Here is a 22,361-nt window from a genome sequence, read left to right on the forward strand (position 1 = left end):
AAACCATTTGGCATTTGTTGAAAATATCTAGGTAATTGAGGTCAAAGTATCTGCTTTAATTTTATGTCAATGAACATCCTTCATGTCTGCTTTTACTTTTGTGGAAAAGATAGTATCTTAAAGTAAGAGAGTGAAAACTACTAACAAGAATTTTGTAATACAATGGTTTATTAATACTATTAAGTTGTATTCTCCATTTAATTTAGAAATTTTGCTACTCTTAAATTTAATAGATGTGTATGTATATATATATATATATAAATCAAAGAGAAATTCTTATATTTTCCATAGGTGATATATCTTCTCTGTTAATCGTTAAAATGCATATTTCTAAGCTAATTGATAGATGATGTGGTGAATTACTGTCCTTTCAGTATGATAGAGATGTACAAGGTATCTGTTCTGAAGAAATTATTTACTGCTGAGGTTATTTCATAAATTTAGTTTTTCATTTCTAATTTAGAATTATCTGTTTTCTATTACCTACTACATCTTTGCTATTAAGGCTCACATTTATTTGGAAAGTGCAGCCATATTTAAAGGCACTTATTCTTGAGTTTTTCTTCTTAAAAACTGCATAGCCTATTATTCATTAAGATGTATACTTATAGTATGATACTTCCTCGTCAAGCATACAGACATACCCCTTCTGTTACTAGTTATTAGCCTCAATGGAGATCATTTTGTTTTGCCAAGAATAAACTAACAAGACTTGAGAAATGTAACTCTCCACCTACAGAAAATGTTGATGTCAAAATAATAATAATAATAATAATAGTAAAATAATAGTAAAATGTTGATGGCATGCACAAAGCTGTATTAATATACAATCCTATTTGAAATCATTATTAAAAAAAAGATGCCAGTGTATTTAACATAGTTTGCTAATTTTTGTGATTGGTCAGATTGCTGTTTCTGACCCAAAGAAACATGGACTCTATGGTCTCCCTTATTGGGACTAATTAGCACAGGTTTAGGCAAGTCACAACAGAGGATCACAAGAGCCCAATAGCTATCTATACCCTTATGATCCCATAAGATGATGCTAAGTGAAATGAACTCCATGTTATGAAAATGATTGTTATATCAGAGTTGAAACTACTTTCAACATCCCATGTGTATCTGTAGTTTCTACTATTGATGATGTTCGTGTATCACCTTCTTGTGATTGTATCTACACTATCTCTGTAATCTTATCTGAGTGTATGGGAAACAGTGTGTACTGGTATTAGAATTAGGAAATTCAAAGGGAATACCAAAATTGAGAGACAAAGGGTAAAATACGAGAAACAACAACAAAAGCAATACTTGCAAAACTGTTTGGTGTAAGTGAACTGAACACCTCAGGGGGGGACAGGGGGAGGGGGGGGGGTTATGAGGGACAAGGTAACAAACAGTACAAGAAATGTATCCAATGCCTAACGTGTGAAACTGTAACCTCTCTGTACATCAGTTTTATAATAAAAACTTAAAAAAAATTGCTGTTTCTTTTACATTGGTCAGTGGCTAAAAGTTTCTGTCCCTTTTACATAAAAATTTCCCTAAATTCCATAACTTTAATTTATGTAGAAAGATTATATTACACATCTTTCAAATTTTAAAAATGGACAATTTAATCAGGTGATATATTTGAGAAAGGAAATCCAGATTATTAAAAATATGGAATTTGTAGTTTTGCTTAGAATATGTAATCAGAAATGTATGGCAAATGTAAATTTTGCCTCTTAGTTATATATTAAAAATATAGCCCCATGTCTCCCTTTTCTTCTTATCTTGGCTTCACATTTAATTTGATTCCTAGTGGAAATGGGAAGAGTTCTTTAGGGACCATTCTAGTTAATTAGCTAAATAAGAGATGAACAGTAGTTTTCCTTAGTTGAAGAATCAACAAGACTCTTAATTTTTATTTCTTTTCTTTTCCCTAGGCTAATCCTTAACCGGTTATCAATTAAAAATAACTCTGAGTGGTCATTTTGGATGGAGTTTATCTACTAATTATCTTTCTCTGTGGTAAAAACATTGATTTGGAAAAAACAAATTTAATTTCTCACTCTACAGAGTGACAAGGCTAGAAACATTGAGATAGTAGTTTTCAAAACTTTGACATCAAGCAATGAATGACTGTGTCTTTTGAGAAATGGGAAACTAAGGAGATATGATGTATACATGTTCCACCCATGTCCTAGAGAAAGATTCCAGACCATGGTCAGAGGAACCCCACTGTGCTTTTGGCAGTCTTTTGGAATTCTCTGCCCAGTGGAAACACCATGCAGACAGACAAAATGTATGGTGAATTATGGAATTTTCTAAATATTACAAAAAAAAAACCCCTGGAAAAATTCATCACTAGAAGAACTACACTGTAAGAAATGTTTGTGGAATTCTTTCAGGCAGAAAAAAAGAGATAACAGATGGAAATCTGTATCTATGCTAAGGAATGAAGAACATGAAATAAGTAATAAAATATTTAAGTCTCTGTAAGAGATTGCTCATTTAAAGCAAAAATATTAATGTATTTTAGGACTTACGATATAAGTTGAAGTAAAATGTTGGAAGAAAATAGGAAGAAGAATAACACAAGAATGAAACCATACAGTACTATGAAAATGTCCATGAAGACCCATAATACCCTTCAAGGGACGTAGAAAGTAAGTTATCACATAAGGACTAAAGCAGTGACTATCATAACAGCAATGAATCTTATCTAACAAGACAAAAATAGCGATAAGACAAAAATAATAAAAAACTGTTTTAAGGAAAATTAGAAATAGAACATGAGGAGGACTATTAAGTCAAACAGAAAATAAACCGCAAAAGGTAGATTTAAATCAAACATTGCCAAGTGCAATAAATATAAATGGTCTTAACATCCACAAATGGTTGTGAAAACAAAGCTGAAATATATACTGTGTACAAGGAACAGCTTTAAGAATAAAGACTGGAATGAGTTACAAATAAAAGGATGGGGAAAGATGAACTATGTAAATCAAAGTACAAAGCTGGAATTGTTATATAATATCAGAAAGCATATCATCAGGAGAGGAAAATTATAACCAAGACAAATGGCACTAAGTATTCATTGCTTATGTAAGTCTTAGAAATATTACAAAGGTTAAACTTTGTTCTGATCTCATTCAGCAATGTAACTTTTTAATAAGTTTTTTTTAAACTTTAATGTCTTCTCCCATGCCTTTTTTCTTTAAAAATGCTCTAACTTCAAAGCTTAATGAGAATGGATGAAGAGAAGGAGATGGAGAGGAGGAGAGGAAAGTAAGTGGAGGGAAAGGAGAATGAACACACACACACACACACACACACACACACACAGAGATAGAGAGATAGAGAGAGAGAGAGAGATTACATCAAAGCAAACAGACAACAGTCTGCATGCCTGTCTTTATGACAGAAAAGAAAGCGTTGATTTTCTTTTCCCTCAAGTCTTATGGTTTTTCCTGCCCAGGCTGGCTTTAAGCCAGGATCCTCAGATCTTAGCCTTCCGAGTAGCTAGGATTACAGGCATAAGTCCCCTGTATTTGGTGGTTTGAAGATTTCTGAGGATGAAAAGTTCTGAAGGCATGTATGTGGTAGTTTCTGTGTGGTGAGCTAGCTGAGAGATGGAACCCTTTACATGAAGAGAGATTTGGAGCAAAGAAATAGGCAGCCAAAGCTTCAATGTTGCTCACTGTGGTGGTGCTACTGGATATACAACACATAAAGCATGCACACACACACAGCACGTACATATACTGACTGTGTGCATGCAAGTCTCTAACCCCCACTCCTATCCTCCCCACTCTGGACAGCTGATAGGATAACAGAACCAGCGAACAATTGTTAAGAAAGCAAAGTGTGAAAATTTACAAGATTTGAGTTTTAGTTAAATGAGAATCACCCTGGGTGCCAGTGGTTCACATCTGTAATATTAGCTACACAGAAAGCTGATTTTAAGGATCATGGTTCAAAGCTAGCCTGGGCAAGAAAGTCTATGAGACTGTTATCTCCAATTTACCACCCAAAATCCAGAAGTGGTACTGTTGTTCAAGTGGTGGAGTGTTAGACTATCACCCATACCCTGAATTCAAGCCTCAGTGCCAGGACAAAATAAGTGATAAATACACACACACACATACATACATACATACATACAGGGGTAGTTGCTTCTACCTGTTCATTCTACTTGATATTTGCAGTTTAAGCTTGCTGTGCATTTGGCTTGTAGTCTGTAGCCAGGCACTATGAAGTGGCCAAGAGTTATATTTGCATTGCCTAGCCAAGTCTGAAAATGCATCTTTTTGATGTAGTAGCTCTGTTGTCCTTCGAGTCCACTCAGGGCAAGGGCCTTAGGTTTTACTTCTTTCATAGTCTTCCATGACTATAGCTCTTGCTGCCATGCCAAATGTTATTTACAGATCATCTGCTATGTGATAGAAAATGTACCATATTTTTTACAAATTTTTTAGTTATCTTGGTGTTTTTTTCCATTTTTTGTAGTTTACTTAGAGTTCATGACATTTTATTTGGAAGAGTCATATTTGCCCTCCACCTGCTGTAGTAGATGAATACAGAGAAGAAACAAGACCAGAAATCAGGATTTTGATAGGAACTGAGTTGTGAAATGTGTAGAGTCACTACAAGTTAATCCATAAACATAAGATAGATTAAGTCTATGGTCCAAGAAACAGAGTAATAAGCTCTGAGACCTGTGGATGGGATTGCCTGGAAAGCCCTTTAATCAGAGTGACCTAAAGGAAAGGAATGGATACCAAGACTTTTCACCTAGCTGCTGATAATCAATCATTAATAAGTACTTCAGTGTGTCTGTACTTTTTGTATGTTTTACCCTTTGCCAGGGCAAAAGTCCAAGTAAAACAATCTATGAATTTTCTATTGGTTTCTTTCCCTCAGGGTCATTTTATTTTCTGTTCATGGCTCTGATCTTACCCTGACAGACTCTAGGACACTATTCAGATTCTTTTCATTTTTACTGAAATTTATTAGGTGACTTTGTTGTCATTATGAAAGTTTGGAAACTGTGTGTTTGGCGACACAGAGATTTTTATGGCCATTGTATTTGGAAATAACAATGGAAAAGTAGCATTCATTTTTATTAAAACCAGAGTGTGCCCAATCTCTGTTCCTTGGAGTTGAAATGAAAATTGACTTCTATTAACTTTATGATTTCACTGCTATTTTCTTTGCCATTGGCTTTGGTTGAGTTCCTTGTATTCTGCTCCTTGGATCAGACCTTGACTGATTTATTTAACACTTACAGTGTGCTGTAGGTCAGGTTCTGTCCCCAGGACCTAAAGAAACACAAATGAACCATAAAGTACTTTTTTTCTTAGAGTACATTCTGAGCATTATCAGAAGAAAATAGATAAATGCATCAGTTAAGGTTCAGTCAAGTAAAAGTCATTTCATTGGATATCTTTTTCCTATTCTTTCTTTTTTGGAGGTTCCAGTGAAGCTCTACTGGGTATCTCAATAGAGAATTTAATAGGTAATTGGTTGCTTAGGTGTTAGAGGACTGTCCAAGCACAGAAAGGAAGCTAAGATTTCCCCCAAAGAAAATGGCTGCAGGAAATAGCTAGGATGGGGGAACAAAGAAAAAGTGTGGGTTACTAGGACTCAGAAGCTCTGAGAAAGGTCTTGTAGAACTGTCCTTAACTCCTATAAGGGCCATGAAAGCAATGTCTGTGATTTCTTAAAGAGGCTGTTACCTTGGAAAGAAAGAAGAAAAAATGGGAACATTTAAACAAAAATTGAAACTGAAATAAGATATAATAGGGAGGTCAGGATAGGTCACTTACCTTCAGTGGTAGCTCCATGGAGACTGTCAGGAAAAGGATTCATAGGCGGAGTCGGCTGCTCTTCAGTAGTGGTGATGCTGGCCATGAACTGTGAACCAAGGGATGATAATAAGCACTCATTTGGGGGGTCATTAGCCTAAAGCCAAGTGGTTTTTTTTTTTAACCAGGTAATTAAAAATGGCTTGAGGTTAGGAAGTTGGAAGTAAAAAGGGCACAGCTAAGGATTCATACATTCAGCCACTATTTATTAAGAATTTAGTGTATTTCCTGTAGTGTGTTGCATGCTGATGTAATTCACTTCAGGAGGTAGACAAAATTCCTAGCCCATGGAATCATATTCTTCTAACCAAGACAGATAATGATCACAAACACAGAGGCAAAATGATACTAGAACGCAACATGGTCAATAATTGAGGCAATTGGATGGAGAACACCTAAGAGCAACCTATTTCAGTTGCCTTAGAAGGATGGAACAAAGTATTTGAAATGCCCAGAGAAGGCTTTAGTATTAATCTAGCACTTGAATCCAAGGAAAGGCCAAAGTGGTTAGAGTACACATGTGCATGTATACACTTTATGCATAGTAAAAATCTGTCTCTCTCTCTCTTTCTCTCTCTCTCTTTTCTCTCTCTCTCATTATAGATAGCCAGAGAGTGCCTCCACCATAAGGACTTCTTTCTAGGTCAACCTAAACTTCAGAGAAGGGACTCTGAGAGGTAGGAAGGGATTGGTTTGCAGCCAGACCTCTTATTTGCTTGGACTCCTACTAGCCTCATTCAAAAGTATTCAGTTTTGTGTACCCTTTTGATTCATCATTTAGATTTTTTTCTTAAAAAGGATCTCAACTTTTATAATGTTGCAGTTATATGAAACTTGGATTTATTCCTAGTTTCTCTTATAGTTTTTAAATTTGAGATTTAATTTACATTTTATAACCTTGGTCCTCTCAATCTTCTGCAATAGCTTTTAAGAGACTCCTAGAAGATTCAAAATACTTTTCCCTTGAACATTTAAAAAAATTATCTCAAACAGCAGACTAGTCATTAAACCAACTCAATAATGAGTTCTTTTTTAAGGGTGAGGTTACTTTGAAAGGAGTCAGCATCCTAAATTTTCAACATAGTGGATTAATTTAGTCTACTTAAGTTATTCTTCTTGAAACCCTTTAGTTTCATTGGCTATGTTTGGTCTTAAGGGCCTAATCAGATTTTAGGATCTGATACCTTCTTGTTTTCTTAAATCTCTGAAATTAAAACAATGTACTCTATTAAATATAATAAATCAGTATTTGTGAGAAAGTACTGTATCCATAGACAAATAACCATAAATGAGTGCTTATTATTATGTGGTAATTACCTATTTAGAGATATATTTATTGTCTTCTGATGCTGACATTGAGAGATATGGCTGTAAAAAAAAAACACACTCATCACAATAGGAGCAAAATCAAACTGGGGTGTCATTGCCTATCTAAGTAGATTCTTTCTAATGAATATGATCACTGTGACAGGCTCCTTTAATGTTGTCTCAAGTCTACAGAGCCACACAGAAAAATTGGATTTTAAACACATGCCAGTGTGTCTTCACAGCTTTGACATCATGGTACTCTCCTCAGGGACTAAAGTTCTAATGCTTGCTCTTCGTGGAAGGGGTCAAAGCTTGTCAACCATGTCACCATCTCACATTCATTGCTTTTTTTGGCCTAAACAAATGCCATGTATAGATAAAACCAAAGTCCCTACATACCTGGGCCATGTTTAGTTTCATCAAGAAAATATTCATGTTTGTGTTCATAGTTTTAAAATTCCTTTTCATAAAAGTGCCTCTGGATTGTACCCATTCCTTCCAAAAGAATTAGAAAATCTCTGAAAAGATTGTAGTGGATAACAGATGTTTCTTCAACTTAAAAATCTTAGTTTCCATAAAATACACCATGGACTCCAGTGAGAAAACCTGGCATACAAATCACTGGCATTTTATTAACCTAAGTGTTCTTAAATTTACATGGTAAGGTCCTTCCATGAACATCTCAGTGTCTCTCTCCACCCACACCTATCTTACTCCCCTGGGACTCTAGACCTCAATCCGACTGCCATTTAGAAAATATTATTATCTTTACTTAGATGTGCAAAGGAATTGCCCTGCAACAAAGCAGTTTACTAATACAATACATCTTGATCAATGTCATTCCCTTTCAACGTTCTCACCCACCCCTTCTTTCACTCTTCTTAAATTTGGCTGGCAATACATGGGGTTCTTGTCTACATGTTCCTCCTCTTGTCCTCTACATTCATCTACCCCTTTCTACTTGACCCCACCCCAGCCCTTCTGAGTACCTGCTTCCTTGGTGTTTTATTGGGATGAACTTTGATTTTGCCTTTCTAAGAAATTACACTAGTTGAGATCTCCCTTGAGTCCACTGTGTTTCAGTTAATACTGCCTCTCTAAGTATTTCTGCTTGATGTCCAACATCTTTCCAAAGACAGAAGTGCCCTTCTTGATTCTTAAATGCCCCAGCAGTATCTCTGTCCCCATCTCAAAGATGCATTTAAAATATCTACCTCTGAAAATACCACTAATCCATTCCCAGAGCATCTCAGACTAGGTAATGGGATATTCAGCCTGAGGTAGGTCATCCTTAGCCACAGAAAAGCAGCCTCAGTTAATTTGCACAAAATATCTTATTCTATGTCTCGCTTATGTAACACTTTCTTTCTGGTGAAGGCAAGACTCCTCAAGCAATAACAACTTGCATTTATACAGGCTTATGAACATGAACTCACATAAATCACATTCATTAGTGCCTCTTCCCTTCAGAGGTCTCTTTCCCAGGTGACTAGCGCGCCTCCAGTCTGCCTTCCAACCTCTGCTTGCCTCTATTATTGCTATAATCATACTTGGCTCTCCCAGGGGAAGCCCACCTGCTTGATCCTTTGCCTCACTCTTCCTTGGTTCTCACACCAATTTAGCTGAGGCCCAGGACCCCTGCTGTTTTCTCTGATCATCCCCTCCCCACCTGCCTCTCAACTCACCTAAGTGTCTTGCTCCTATCCTAGTCACTCTCCCATAGTGCTGAATGGAGAGTCTTGAGGTGAGCTGCCCCCACTACGTACCCATCTCTGACGTCTTCTCTAGTTTAAAATCTCCTTTTTTTTAAACTCTCCCCTCTTTCCCATAAATACCATTTCCTCAAATAAGTAAATATCGAATAGTGAAGTACTGTAGTTAAGTGTGCACATGCAGTGGCTATCAGAGTTCTATAAAATGGAAACATCCTCTTGCCTCAGAATATCTTAACAAGGTAACAGTTTTAAACAATTCTCTAGACTATAGTCCTCTCATATGAAATGGCATTAGCAATAGTGCTTACTTCATAGAAAAGTTGTGAGGGTCAGATGAGAAAATAAATGTATTTACCTCAGGGCTTACCCCAAAGTCCACAGACATGAATAAAATTAGTTTTCATTTGCAGGCACGCTGATTTTCCCAATAGCCTTAGCCGATATGTTCTACTATTCAATCTCTGTGTGTCATCTAGAGTATTTCTTGCAATATTTCTAGAATATTTAACATTTTTAATACTACCTATTATAGAACAGGTTTGGTTTAGTTTTGTGTGTATGTGCAGGTCCTGGAGCTTGAACTCAGGGCCTGGGAGTTGTTGCTTAGTGTTTTCATTCAAGGTTAGTGCTTTCCTCCAGCTTATTGCTAGCTACTTGGAGATTAGAGTCTCAGGGACTTTCCTGCCTGGGCTGGCTTTGAATCTTGAGCCTCAGATTCGAGCCTCATAAGTACTTAAGATTACAGGGGTGAGCCAGCTTTGATTTACTTTTTATGTACCTGTCCTGGGACTTAAAGTCAGGACTGGGGCACTGTCCCTGAGCTCCTCCCCCCACCCACCTCAAGGATAATGCTCTACTACTTGAACCACAGCTTCACTTCCAGCTTTTTGGTGATTAATCGCAGAGAAGAGTGTTATAGACTTTGCAGAGGGCTGGCTTTGAACTGTGATCCTCAGATTTCAGTCTCCTGAATAGCTAAGATTATGGTTATGAGCGTTTGATTAATGTTTTTAGGAAGCTTTTCATTTCTTTAAACAGTATTTCTCCAACTTTACCTTAGGTCATGTAATTTTTCTACATAGGCTCAAAATTTATAGTACAGAAATATTTATCAGTTATTATTTTCTTTTAGGACAGAAATCATGTTTCATAATTATCATCCCCATTTCAAAGATAAGGAAATAGAGACATTGAAGGAAAAGATAATTTGTCTCCAAGTCACAGGAAGAATAAGCAGGAAAGATAAGAGACAAGCTTCGATCTGGTTTGCGATTTTGGGGCAAACTTGTATCAATATTTTAAATAATGCTCTAAGAAACCTAATCAGAATCTTTTGAATAGAAATCACGTGCTGAAAGATGGTATATTCTTTTTGCATAAAAGATTTTCTGCTTTACAGCAGGAGGCCCTACCCTGATGTGTCAGGAGGAAGAAGAAAATTCATTTCTTTTACCAGCCTGTCAGCTGACCTTTATGATTGGACCATATACCACTAGACAGTCTCAGACAGTGACAAGAGCTTTGGCTCTGTAGCGATTCTCATGTTTGAATTGGTTTGCTGAAATGTTGTACTCTGCGACATTGCTAGAAAACGCTGCAAAGAACACATGTGCAGTACCATGCAATATTTGTCATTTAGGTGTTCAATCCAGTGTTTTAAATACTATTCCCTTGATTTTACATTGTGTTAGACATTTGAAGTATAAAAAGGATCCATGTACAAAATACAATAAATGATATATTTTTATGGATACAGTGCTTCATTGTTGAAATAAGCACATCTGAAAGTGATTGAAAAAAAGTTCCAATTTCCTTTACTTCCAAAATTGTGTAGTATAATTTTGACTGTGTATTCATAGCAATTTTTTCATAGCCATTTTTACCAGAGAAAGTGTCCATGCTCTTCAGCTAGCATAATTCTTATACCATCCTTAGGAGCAACTTCCCTACAGAGACACAGAAGGCATGCACGGTTATATTAACTCCCAGTAGATTACAAAAAGTAATCAGAGCCAAATGGAAGATATACTTTCCATTATATATTTTCAGGCTTGAAGAATATAAATATAAACATACACACACATACACGCATCTATATTTTCCCCTGCACACTAAAGCAAGTAGGGACCTTTTAAATTATCTCTGGTCCCTTTATAACTCCTTGTGTAAGTGTATGGCAAATAAGTACATTTATCATTGAAGACTGTTAGGAAAGGATATGGTATTTATTCAGAAGGATCAGAGACACAACCTTTGCAGACTTTTAGGATTGTGTATTTGGTTTAGAGCCATATTCACTTCTTGGCAAAGCTATTGTTAAGTGATGGAAGTCACAAAGCTTATCATTTCCCCGACACAGCCAATGAACATGTTAATTTTAAAGAATTAAAATGTAGTGGTGGGCTATCTGAATTTTAACAATGAATTTCATGTTTCAGTCATCTGAAAATTTAATAGATTATATATTCCTAAGGTTAATTTTAAAGACATTGTGTTTCTTGAGTCAACATGAGCGCTATGAAGAGATTTCAGGATGAAAAATGAGTACAGGACAAAACCCACTGTAGAGCCAGCTATGATAATAGCCTATTACAGGATACCTGGTTAAAGCGTGGATTGGATCACAGAGGTCAAATCACGTTCTTTGTGTACATAGCAATGTGTGGCACATCTCTCTTTTTATAACTTGGCAAGCTTACAATGGAGGGGTTTGGGTGTCTTCTGGATCCTGCATAACAACAGGATTCTATGTAGTAAGGCCATTAAGACATTTATGAATGCATCCATGGTGACTTAGAGAGGAGATTGCAAAGTGCTCATGGATGGTAAATTTGTGCTTACATATTCATCTAGTTAGGATTTTACCCTTACTGCCCAAAGGATAAGGGGTAGCTTTCGTACTTACAGCAATGAAGTAAATATATTAAGACAAATATCAGCCTTTTAGACAAATATTTTCCTCATTAGTCTTTTCTCTGTAAAGAGAATGAGGTTAAACAAATGGTTTGAAGTTTCTTAAGTCATTATGTTCTGTGGCTTTTCTAAAATTAGAGTGCCACGTTTTCAGTAACTGTGTTTGTATTTACATAATTTTATTAATTTTTATTACAGTTCAAAGCATACAACCATTTTACCAATTGCCTCTTCATAATTAGAATGTTATATCTTCACTTTGTTTTGGCTCTCAGTGAACACAGTTGCATCACATTTCATTAGCAAATACAGAACAGTATTTCCTGATGTAATTAGACAAGTGTATTTGGTGCTTAGGGTGTTTTTCATCTTCATTAGGGGGAGATATGAAACTTATGAGTCTTCTTCATCACTCTGAAATTTCTTCTGCCTTGAATGAAAATCTGGAATTTTATTGTTCTCTCTTTGGTTTCATGAGGCACCTGGATTAGTAATAAATCAAATTATCTTAGTTTACCCAGTAGAAGCATACACAGGCTTGTGAGTATATGTATGATTGACTGTGTGTGTGTGTGTGTGTGTGTGTGTGTGTAAGCTATAAAGTGACCATATTTGAAAAAGTAATAGAGAAGTATGCCTGATTAGCTCAAACTAGAAAAGCTTTACTGTTGGAGCTATTTCTTAATTCTATGTAGTATTTTCCTTGACAAAACATAATATTTCTATATAACATTTCTTGCTATTAGAAAAGGCATTGACTAGAAACTTTACAAGATTAGATACTAGTTATGATTATCTAAATTGGTCTCTGAAAACACAGGGATTGATACTTGTCACACATAAAATTGTTTCTGCTATTTGTGATAGTGCTTTATGATTAGGCCTCTCAATGTCCTGATTTTCTATGCAATTCGTAGGTCAGTGGAGCAGACAGATACCAGGAGACTTTTGTTACTGCCTCATTAATGAAATATAATGGGGCAAAACATTGTATTCTTTTCTTATATCTTAGAAAAGCAACCATAAAGAAAACTTCAATCTTTAACCTGTGTTGTATATGTCCACTGATGGACACTTGCATGGCTTCCATACCTTTTTAATAGCGGCCACTGTTGAAAGGAGATCATGATCATTATTTCTTTTGTCAGTCCTGAGGCTTGAACTCTGGGCTTGGGCACTGTCCCTGAGCTTCTTTTATTTTCTCTCTCGGAGAGTATTCTACCATTTGAGCCACAGCTCCACTTCTGACTTTTTTTTTTTTTTGCCAGTCCTGGGCCTTGGACTCAGGGCCTGAGCACTGTCCCTGGCTTCTTCCCGCTCAAGGCTAGCACTCTGCCACTTGAGCCACAGCGCCGCTTCTGGCCGTTTTCTGTATATGTGGTGCTGGGGAATCGAACCCAGGGCCTCGTGAATCCGAGGCAGGCACTCTTGCCACTAGGCCATATCCCCAGCCCCACTTCTGACTATTTTGAGTAGTTTATTAGAGATAAGAATATCATGAAATTTCCTGACCAGGCTGCCTTTGAACTGCAGTCCTCCTGGATAGCTAGGATTATAGGCCTGAGACACTGGCACCAGGGTAGGAGATAATTTTAATTTAGGTCTAAAATTCTGAATCGTTTCAGAATCTTAAGCATTTCAGAATTCCCTAGAGAGATTCGAATAGCTTATTGCCACTTTTGTTTTGAATTTTAAAAATTTTATTCTTTTTAAAGAGTTGTACAAAAAAGCTGCCATTTAACAAAGCAGTTAACAAATACAATGCATTTTGCTTTATGTCACCTCTTTTGATATTTTCACCCATCTCTCTCAACCCACCCCTCTCCTTACTTCACTTATTTTTTAGGATATACATTGAATTATTATTATTATTATAAAGATGGTGCACAGAGTGATTATAATTATATGAGTCAGGTAAAGAGTACACTTCCTTTTGCACAGTGTCTTCTGTTCCCTCACTCTCTCCCGCCCTTCCCTCCTGTCTCCATCCATGAGCTACATAGTTCACTTTCATCAGTGTCCAGTAAGCTCTACTACTGCACTTTTTCACTCTTCTTCCCTTGAGTCCTGTACCCTCCCCCAACCTCCCAAAGATATACAGGTGAATATATCATACATAAATCGAGACAGAAAAATAAAAAAAAACTAAAAAAAACTAAAGATCTCTTCTTTTTATATCTTGGAGTTCATTTTGATATATATATATATATATATATATATATATATAAAACTTTATATAAAGAGGCATATGGGCATTGTGCTTTGGTGTTCCTTTCCTAAGTGTATCCTCTTTTGGTGTCACTGGGTATGAGTGTCTAGAATCCTGTATAATTGATCATATCCCAGTGTATTTTATATATTTATATTTATATTTTAGATCTAATTTCAGCATATCAGAGAGAACATATGTGATTTATCTATCTGAACTTGGCTGACCTCACTTCTTAACATGAATTGTTCTAGTTCCATCCATTTCCCTGAAAATAACATAATTTTATTCTTCCTAATGGCTGTGTAAAATTCCATTGTATATAGGTACCACATCTTTGGGAATTTGTTCATTTATTTTGTGGCATCTGAACTGTTTTCATCTCTTGATTATTGTGAATAGTGTGGTCATAAACATGGATGTTCAAATGTCTTATCTTATCCTTGCTCATGATGTTCAGGGTAGATGCCCAGGAGTATTATGACTAGGTTGTAGGGAAGATCTATATTTAATGAACCTCCAGGATGCTATCTGGAGTGGCTGTAGTAGTTTACATTCCCGCCAACAGTGGGTTCCTTCCTTCCCTCCCCCTCCCCTCCTCTCATCCCTTCCAACATTTGTTGTTGTTTGAATTAATAGTGTTAGCTAATCTAACTGGGGAGAGATGGAATCTCAGAGTTGTTTTGATTTGTGTTTCCTTTATGGCCAGGAATGTTGAACATTTTCTCTTGTATTTCTTTGCCATTCTTACCTCTTCTTCTGAGAACCTTCTTCTTAACACTCTTGACCATTTAGTGATTGGTTTATTAGCTTTTGGAGGGCTTGGTTTCTTGAGCAAATTGTTTATATTGGATATTAAGCTTCTATCTGATGTGTTGCTGGTAAAGAGCTTTTGTCTTTTTTTTTTTTTTTTCTGGTCCTGGGGCTTGAACTCAGGGCCTGGTGATGTCCCCGTGCCTCTTTCTGCTCAAGGCTTGCACTTTACCACTTGAGCCACAGCACCCCTTCTGTGGTAAAGATCTTTCAGTCTCTTGGCTGTCTTTCTAGTTTTGTATCTATGTCTTTAACTGTGCTGAAACTTTTTATTTTGATGTAGACTCAATTAAAGTCTCTTTCCTATTTTTGTGCTCTTGGTACAATGAATAAAGAAAAAAGAAACAGTTAAAGTAAATAACTTCATGATATAAGTACAACTGCTAGAAAAATAAGAACAAATCAAACCTCAAACTACTAGATGGAGAGAGATAACAAAAATTAGGGCAGAAATGAATGAATCAAAGAATAAAAAAACTATATTTAAAACCAACACAAAGCTGATTCTTTGGAAAAATCAGTAAAATTGACAGAAGTTTAGGTAGACTGAAAGACTAGAAGAAGAGATTCAAATGAATAAAATCAGAGATGCCAAAGGAAACATTGTAATAAACATCCAAGAAATCCAAATGATTATAAAGGACTACTTTCAAAACCTGTACTAAGATAGTATATGTATGAACCAAGAAGATATAAACCAATTAATCATTCTTTCGAATGGATAAGTAAGATTCCATTCTGTATATATGCCACACTTGCTTGATCCATATGTCCATTAAGGAACATCTGTGATGATTACATACCTTGGCTATAGCGAAAAATGTGGTAATGAACATTGTTGTGCTGGTGGTTTTACTGTACCTGATTTGTGATCTTTTAGATAACTCCCCAGATATAGAACTACTGAGTCATAGGGCAGTTCTGTTTAATTTTCTTAGCATAAATTCATTGTACAAATAGGCTTCATTGTAATACTGATGACATGCCTATAATATACTTTGATCAAGTTCACTTCATCTATATTACTCTTTTTTAACCCCTCTCCTTACTTCTAGTTTCTAAACTAAAACAATTTTTGGTGGGTTTCATCATGCTATTTTCATACATGAGTCATACAATTCTATAGCATTCACCCTTCCCTCATCTTCTTCTTTTCCTCTCCTCTTAAGTATTGGTTTCCCTCTCCTTAAATTGAACTATCCCCTCTTTTAAAGCCATGTCTTCTGATGATGATGTCTGGATAGAACATACATGTGAAAATATGCAGTATTTGTCTTTCTGAAGTTGGCTTATTTCACTTGGTGTAATGATACCGAATTCCATCCCTTTTCCTGAAAATTATACAATTTCCTTTGTCTTTATGACTGAATAATCCTTCATATGTATCTTGAAAAGTATTTCTCATCTTGTTTATTTCCTCAAGGGATTTAAATCCATCAAAATACAAAATACTAAAACCAGAATTAAGGAAAACAAATTAGAACAAGAGTCAAGATCAAAATCACAGTAAAACAAAGTCAAAATAATTTTGCTTTGTATTAAAGTCTGAGCTTTAAGAAACAACTAAGTGACTATTCAACACCAGAATACAATTTTTTTTTCTTTTGTGGGGCTTGAACACAGGGCCTGGGCATTGGCCCTAAGCTCTTTTCTCAAGGCTAGTGCTCTACCACTTTAAGCCATAGTGCCACTTTCTGTTTTTGAATGATTAATTGCAGGTAAGAGTCTCATCAGGACTTTTCTTTTTTGCCTAGGCCCACTTTGAATCATGATCTTCAGATCTCAGCCTCCTGAGTAGGATCACAGGCACGAGCCACAGGTGCCCACCCAGAGCACAAACATTTGATCTGGTACATAGAAACTTTTCTTAGCACATAGCCCTAAGGGAAATTTCTCTCCTCTAGATACATATAGAAAAACCCTAGGGCTGGGGATATGGCCTAGTGGCTAGAGTGCCTGCCTCGTATTCATGAGGCCCTGGGTTCAATTCCCCAGCACCACATATACAGAAAATGGCCAGAAGTGGCGCTGTGGCTCAAGTGGCAGAGTGCTAGCCTTGAGCAAAAAGAAGCCAGGGACAGTGCTCAGGCCCTGAGTCCAAGCCCCAGGACTGGCCAAAAAAAAAAGAAAAAAGAAAAACCCTAATCAGTGACCTCAAGTATATTTCTATCATCAAGGAAATAAGAGATTTCAATAAAGCAAGGATTTACTACTCCCTGCTCCCCCTCCTAGTAGTGTGAAAGACAAGAGCAGACGCTGACAAAATAGTCAATACAAGCATTTTAGTAAAGGGTCAAGAAAATAGCATACCAATGGGCTTGATATCTACCTTGGTCCTTACAAATGAAGAGACAAACGTGAGAAGAATGCAGTCATAATATTCAGTGCATCTTCTATGAAACGGAAAATTTAAGAGAGGGGTTGGGTTGGAAAGGATAGAAGAGAATAATGAAAGGGGTAATATTAATCAAGATGTGTTGTGCTTAGAAACTAACATTTGGAATGATATCTACAAATACAAATACTACTTTACAACAATAAAAAAAGTCATCACACATATAACACAAAGGAATGGATAGATTGGAATACCTTGGAACTCTTCTGCATGGCTGGTGGATGATGGGCAGTTTCTGGCTATGTTATCTAAGCTTATGTATGCACATGGAGCTCTGGGTGCCCGCCTCATCTCTACAGTCCTTTTATAAACAAGTACCATAGTTCCTTGCATAAATGTTTCTGGCTTTGTCATGTGGCTTTGCTAATGTCACGGCTAAACCTGGTTCTGGCGAAGGCAAAAACTATCTTCTAATCCAACATTTGAGATGATGTGATAAGAAGTCCTTTCTTTGTGGTTACTCCAAACCAACTGAAGAATGATTACTCAAAGGCTGTCTTTGAGCTGGACATTGATGGCTCATGCCTGTAATCTAGTTATCTATGGGGCTACCATCTGAGGATTGTGATCCAAAGACCAGCCTGGGCAAACAAATCCAGGAGATTTGTTTCCAATTTAACCAGTAAAATGTCAGAAATGGATATATGGCTTGGGTGGTAAAGTGCCAGTGTTGAGCAAAACAAAACCAAAACCAAAAACAAGCCAAGTGAGAGTTTGAGACCATGAGTTCAAGCCCCAGTACCAGCATTAAAAAAAAAAGTCATCTTGGGGCTGGGAATATGGCCTAGTGGCAAGAGTGCTTGCCTCCCATACATGAAGCCCTGGGTTTGATTCCTTAGCACCACATATATAGAAAAAGCCAGAGGTGGTGTTGTGGCTCAAGTGGCAGAGTGCTAGCCTTGAGCGGGAAGAAGCCAGGGACAGTGCTCAGGCCCTGAGTCCAAGCCCCAGGACTGGCAAAAAAAAAAAAAGGAAAAAAAAAAGAAAAAAGTTATCTTTGCTCCAGAATATTTATTTGAAAATATGCAAGATAGGTAAACGCCAGCAGAGTGGTCTGAGATAGGGAGGTTACTGAAAACCAAAGAGAGGAGAGGACAGGAGAGGAGACAGAGATAAAGAGTGATTAGAGGGAGATTGAAGCATATTATTGTCAGTCCTCCCCCAAACTATGAGAGTCTTGGGCATTGCAGTGCAGTTTCGCTGCTGCACAACTTCCTCTCGAAGCTTCTTCCTTGTTTTTTTCTCTTGAGCATCCTTACAATGGAGGTCAATACATGCAAGGTAATCTGTGTGCATTTGTTTTTTGTCACCCCAAAAGAACTAAGCACCAGGGTCTGCTTGTGTAATCTGCAGCTTAAATGACAGGACAGTTCATTTAATTTTACAGAAGTTAATGATTCTAATAAAATTCTTTCTAGTTTATACTGCCATGTCTGTTTATTTTCATTGTGACTAATGATAGAAACACAAGGAACAAATATTCCACCTAGGGTTGTAAAAACAGCACGGAGGAGGAGGAGGAGGAGGAGGAGGAGGAGGAGGAGGAGGAGGAGGAGGAGGAGGAGGAGGAGCAGGAGGAGGAGGAGGAGGAGGAGGAGGAGGAGGAGGAGGAGGAGGAGGAGGAGGAGGAGGAGGAGGAGGAGGAGGAGGAGGAGGAGGATTACTGTTTTCGCTTTGAGAAAGTGTCTAGCTCTGTAGGCCAAGTCTACCTTGAACTCGTGGTCCTTCTTGTTTCTTCAGTTTTGGGATTACAAGAATGCACTTTTACACCCTGAAAAAGATTATTGAGTCTCATGTTTTTAAGTCCATAAAAACCTTTCAATACATTTGCTTCAGTAATAACACTAAGATTTAAAATTGTGCTGTTTTTGAATAGGATATGATCTGTTAAAACAGCAGTTCAAATGTTAGAGAATAGTCCGATTTAGAGGTTAAGGTCTTTTATGATTTAGCATGTTGTGAGATGTTTGATCATAATCAGAATTTAAAAATAGCCTGGCTGCTTTTCCTGTTTGAGGATTAGAGAAACAATGTCACAGGGCAATTGCCCATTGCAATAAGAGGAACACGGGATCTGGGCCTTCGGAGTTCTCTTACTGTCTCTTCCTACTGGAAAACTCAAATATTTTGTTACCGTGAGATAATTCTAATGAAGCAAATCAAATTCATCCTTCAGCCCCAGAAAGAGCACTCTGCTAATGTGGTCTCCTTTCTTTAACGATTCAACCCAAATCGGTGATGACCTTTCTAATGAAACATAAAACCTACACTAGGCAACCTTTCTAATATATTCCAATGCAATTAGGTCAAAGAAAAAGGCTTGTTAAGTTTGTAATATCTACTTTCACCTTTACCAGACTTTCCAGCTATCTTAGAAGTGTGACACTCCTCACCATATCACTGTTATTCTACTACAATACATAAAGAAATAAAAAAATTCTACATATAGTCTTTTTATAGAATGCACTGTTTAGCAGTTTAAAACTTGAGTAAAGAAAAGTAATAAAATTTACATCATTGCATTATCTAAGAATTATCTGATATTTAAAAACAACTTCCTCTATTCTTAGTGTGACTCAGTTTTTCTAACTGTAGTAGAAAAGTTTCACATTGAAGAGTGCTTTGTAGTTGTACTCATTAAATGATTTCCTCATTAGGAATAATTATCTATTTAGAACTACTGATGCTTGCAGAAATAATGCCTTTCTAAAATAAGCATCCACATTTGTGCCAGTGTCCCGTAGTGGCCAGAGATGAGCTGCTTGTGGCAGAATTGAACATTTCAGAGTTGCACGCTGGTTCATTTGAAAATATTTCTAACCATCTGGCAACTCTAGAACTGCTCTACACATATAAAAAATATCATCCAGCAACCTGTTAATGTAGAGCTACTATTTTGCATGAATAAACATGGGAAGAAGAGCATCAAAACCCTTTGAACCGCAAGCATGCTATTGTATTTTCTTATCTGACTGCACATGGCCACTTAGAAGCCCAAGTTTCTGGAGCTGCCTCTACGACCACCTGCCTGGCCCATTGCTTCTCTGGAGATAGGGGGCTGCTTACTTCCCATGTGGAATTTATGTAACACAGATAACTCTCTGCCAGGAACTGAACTGAGCCCGCAAAAGTTATTGAAGGCGTGAGATTAGATCCAGGCCTGCTGGAGGAGGGAACCCAGAGGGGATTCTGAGGGAGCCAGCGCTGCCCGGGCTCCTCTGTAGGGAAGTCTGGCTGCCAGCTCTACAGTCAGCCTCCACCAGCGCCTGTTGCTACCGGCACAGCAGAATCTTTTAATGTACTGAAGAAGAAAGGGGGTGGAGGACAGCAGGGGAGAAAACTTTGGGGGGGATGTGGGGGGAGGGATGTATAAAAAATTCAGCACATAAATTAGCTGGGCCTCTTTGGCTGTAAAAATGAACAGTTTCATCTGGATATGAATCCCTGGGCGCCTTCCTCAAGTGCCTGGAGGGACCGACCGCATCACGAATCTCCAAGGTGATTATTAAATATGTATAGATCATGTAGGCACAAAAAAAAAAGAGGAAACTTGTCTCCACAAAAACATTAAAAGGTCTGCATATGTCAATGAATTAGCGTCTGTTTGCTTCTCACCGCTGCTATTTTGGGAATTCCTCCGAGGATGTTTAAAGAGCAGGTTCTGTACATGGAGGTGGCTGCTCCCTTGTGTGGACAGTTGAAACCCGAGGATGCTATTGAGGAGAGCTAACGGTTTTGGCACTGGGTTTGGGTGTTAAGTATCAACTAACATGTTTATGCCCGCCCTTCAGATGTCCACATACAAAGACCCCTTTCTCTCTCCTCTGGCAGGAATCCAGGCCAATCTTGGAATGCTTAGTCCCCCGCCCATCATTAAGGGCCGTGTGTTAATCGCGGGGCTTCATCTCAGAAGCCCCCCTGGAAGGAAATGCTCGCTGACCCACAGCCTTCACATTTCCGCCTCTGTGGAAATTGCATGTACGTGAACACAGAGTTCTGCAGCGGAACTAAGAAACAATCCAACTCAAGTCCATGGGAAACTACAGCCTCCTCAAGGCTTAATATTATAGCCAGACGAGTGGGCAAGCCATTAGGTGCTTTGCTATCTTTTCAAGAAATATGTGATATATTTGGGGTGGATGATATATATATGTATATATATATGTCAGACATATATATCATATCTATCTATACATAGTATATTGATGTATAGTATTATATATCTATACCGCATATATATGAGGATGAAGTTTTTCTTGTCATTTCTATGGGAACCACTTTATTCCATAACAAGACAGTCTGTTCAGATGATGTTGGCTTGATCCAAAATCAAATGTTCAAATTGGGTTTTGAGAAGCAGGATGAGAAACAAGCGGATAGAATCCACATCATGTACTTCCCTTTAGCTTTAAGCTAAGTGCTTAAAATAGTACAATAAAAACGCATTTTACTTTTTTTTCCCCCAGACCTGGGGCTTGAACTCAGGGCCTGGGCACTGTCCCTAAGCTTCATTTGCTCAAGGCTAGCACTCTACCACTTGAGCCACAGTGCCACTTCTTTTTTTTTCTGTGTATGAGGTACTGATGAATCGAACCCAGGGCTTCATGCATGCTAGGCAAGCCATCTACCACTAGGCCAAACTCCTGGGCCCTCATTTTACCTTTTAATGTAATCTATTTGGCATTAGCATTGTCTTGACGTACTATAGACTTTGCTGAAACTGAAAATCTTAATGAGCTGCATGTTTATAAACTTATTAACGTAGGATCCACTATATCAATGGGGAAGAGAAATTTGGATCATTCCACTTGTCAACTTATGTTGTTCACTTTTTTTTTTCTTCAAGAAAAGAAAATAATAGTGCTGGTTTCTTAAAAAAAAATCCCCAAACATTAGTTTTATTTATTACTTTTCCAGTCATACTGGCAGTATGGTGCCCTTTGCAGGCTGGAATGGTGGCTTTAGAAATCCCTGGAGATGAGGCTTGGGCCCTTGAGAAGGTGGGCATCTGTCCTCTCAGTGCTGTCTGCCAGGCACATAGCTGGCACTCAATATTTTCTTTGAATGAGTGAGTGGAGCAAGACTCCCATGATTTATGCAAGTGTGGCAGAAACATTATCCCCTTTCTCATCTCCATGTGCAGAGCAGCATCAAGTGGT

The sequence above is a fragment of the Perognathus longimembris genome, chromosome 9 (genome assembly GCF_023159225.1).
Source record: "Perognathus longimembris pacificus isolate PPM17 chromosome 9, ASM2315922v1, whole genome shotgun sequence".
In the NCBI taxonomy this organism is placed as follows: domain Eukaryota; kingdom Metazoa; phylum Chordata; class Mammalia; order Rodentia; family Heteromyidae; genus Perognathus; species Perognathus longimembris.